The 2,667-nt window shown below is 46.6% G+C and overlaps 1 protein-coding gene across 4 annotated transcripts in view; it reads right to left on the bottom strand.

Annotated features, from left to right (window-relative positions):
- Positions 1-2,667, bottom strand: part of LOC123980308 (H-2 class II histocompatibility antigen, E-S beta chain-like) — a 236,945-nt gene that overhangs the window by 155,880 nt on the left and 78,398 nt on the right. The gene's annotated exons all lie outside the window — the stretch shown is intronic.

Genomic DNA, 2,667 nt, shown 5'->3' with positions numbered 1-2,667 from the left:
TTGCATCATTTATTGACGTTTAGTAAGTTAGCAACGCTTAGCAAAGACAAATATACAACTTCCCGTACAGTTAGCAACAATAAATATGCAACGTCCGGTTACACTTTAACAATAAAAAACTAGCGTTTTGAAACATCGGCATTTTGAAACGGCACGTTATTAAAGTTGTGAAACGTTGCAGTTTGGTTGGGTTTAGGCACAAAAAGTACTTGGTTAAGGTTAAAATAACTACGTACTTCAGTTAACACGTAACGTCACGAAATCAATTTACATAACTTGCCTAAATAAAAATATTTAATGTTAACATTTTGTCATCCGGTCTGGGTTCTGTCCCTCCATCTCCCCAACCACCTCCTTACTCAGTCTTTTCTGTTAAATATCATATACCTGCCCGTCAAAAACCGAAGCTGCAGGGCTTCCCACAATACGTCAGACTTTGACAGTAAAGGTATCCCCAGTGCGTTACAAACTGACCACTATGGCAGTGTGGGTTTTAACCGTACTGAACGCCAGTTCCCTGTCCATGACCAACTGGAGGAACGAAAGCACCGCCGGCAGCGGGCAGGCGACCGGGTCCGTCCCCTGGTCCAGACACCAGCGTTGGAAAGCCGACCACTTAGAGGAGTAAGAGGACTGAGTGGAGGCGGCCCTCGACCCCTGGATGGTGCGAACCACCTCCCGGGAGAGACCTAAGCCCTCCAGGCGTCGCCTCTCAGCGAGGAGCGGGTAACTCCTGATTGCACCCCCCGCCTGAGTAGAGAGCGTCCCCCCTTCAGGGGAGTTTCCACGGCTGTCACGCCAGCAACCGCTGAAGACAGGGAAACCAGGACGCCAAGTGCGCAATGAGCGTTCTCCTTGTTGGCAAACAGATCCACCTCTGCCCTGCCGAACCGGAGCCAGATCTGGGCCACCAGATCGGGATGGAGACGCCACTCGTCTGGGTGAGGGCCTCCCCTCGACATGACGTCCGCCCCTCTGTTCAACGCCAGGGATGTACTCTGCTCTGATGGAAATCGGACATCGCTATAGAACAAATAGTAACCAATGTGAAAGAAACGGGCTGATGTCCATCAGAAGAAAGCGATGCTCTTTTCAACAACAGGATACTGTTAATATATCAGAATCATTCTAGTGATCATCAGACTTAGATGTTACAGTGTGAAGTTTACGTTTGGTCTGAAGAGACTAAATACTCTTTTAATACATCGTTAATGGAAAGTGAAAGTATTTATTTGCCGGCTTGTTAAAGAGTGACGCAGGCTGCACGGCCAGCAGTGTCATGGTGTGGCTCACTGGATTTTAGTTGTATTAGTAGAACAATAAAGCCTTAAACTGAAAAGACATTAGCCTGGTTTTCTAAATGTTCATTCAACGTTAGGCTGTGAGTAACAGCAGCACTGAAGAAAAGTCTGGAATACTGATGCTGTTTTTTTGCTGTACCTGCCTCAACTTTTCAGCACACACTTTGCGTCGTGTCGCATGTTATGTGGAGTGTGTGACTGATTGACTAGTCACTCGTGGTAAACCACACCGGCCATGAGCCAACTCCCAAATCACAGGGATCATGAGAAAAAGTGAGGGGGACAAAACGTAGATTTTCAGATGTGTCCATGTATAATATTATCATATCAGTGCTCTAAGGAGGTTTTTCTGGATTGTGGTCCAGCTGCGGTCTGACAGAGGGACTAACTTTGTGGGAGCTTGTAAGGAGTTGGATATGAACACAGATGACACAACAGTAAGGAAGTACCTTACCTATGTACCTTTGTTCTGGGATAAGGATGCTCCTGGGTTTTTAATCCCCCTCATGCTTCCCACATGGGCGGCTCCTGGGAGAGACTTATCGGAGTTGCCAGGCGCATTCTAGATGAAATGCTGCTTCAGACAAACCGACTCGTCCTGAGCACTTTCATGGCACGGAGGTGATGGCGTTCATAAACCCCTTGTGTCTGTATCCACCGACCCAGAAATGCCTGCGGTTCTCGCCCCAGCGACGCTCCTTACTCAGAAGACGAGTGCTATTGTAGCTCCCTCTGGAAACCTTATTATTGCTCAGTTGTACGCAAAGCAGTGGAAGCAAGTCCAGTGTCTTGCTGACACCTTTTGGAAGAGATGGAAAGGACAATATCTGTCTACTCTGCAGAGCCGCCTGAAGTGGACAAAAGACCAGCTGAATGTCAGAGAAGGAGATGTTGGCTTGTTGAAAGAAAGAAATGGACAATGGGACCGGTTATCAAGGTTTTGCCAAGCAGTGACAACAGGCTCAAGGTAGAGGTCTGGACTGTGAAGGACGGCACAGCAGAGGTGTTTCTACGGCCCGTCTCACAAACTGTAGTCCTTCTTTCAGAGACGTAGTGAAAGAACTCTTATGTTGCTGTCAAAGGACTTTCTCCTTCAAGTTTGGTGGGACCTGTAGTGATATAATGTTTTCACATCGAGCGCGGAGTGAGCTGTCTTTAAAGTTAAGTTCATGCTTTAAATAAGTTATTAGTTCAGTAAGTTAAAAAGTTAAAACATTAAACACGTTGAGTTAAATTGCAGGAGTTCATGCTGTGTGCTCGTCAGTTAATAATTCAGTGAACTACACTCTTCAGCTGAACTCAGACAGAAAACAGTGCTGGATTCATGTGGCTGAATGTATTTCTGATAGGCTTCTGCCTTGGAGAC

Source organism: Micropterus dolomieu, linkage group LG12 (assembly GCF_021292245.1).
Source record: "Micropterus dolomieu isolate WLL.071019.BEF.003 ecotype Adirondacks linkage group LG12, ASM2129224v1, whole genome shotgun sequence".
In the NCBI taxonomy this organism is placed as follows: domain Eukaryota; kingdom Metazoa; phylum Chordata; class Actinopteri; order Centrarchiformes; family Centrarchidae; genus Micropterus; species Micropterus dolomieu.
Note: the sequence above shows the minus strand (reverse complement) of the source record. Positions and strands in the feature narration are given on the sequence as shown.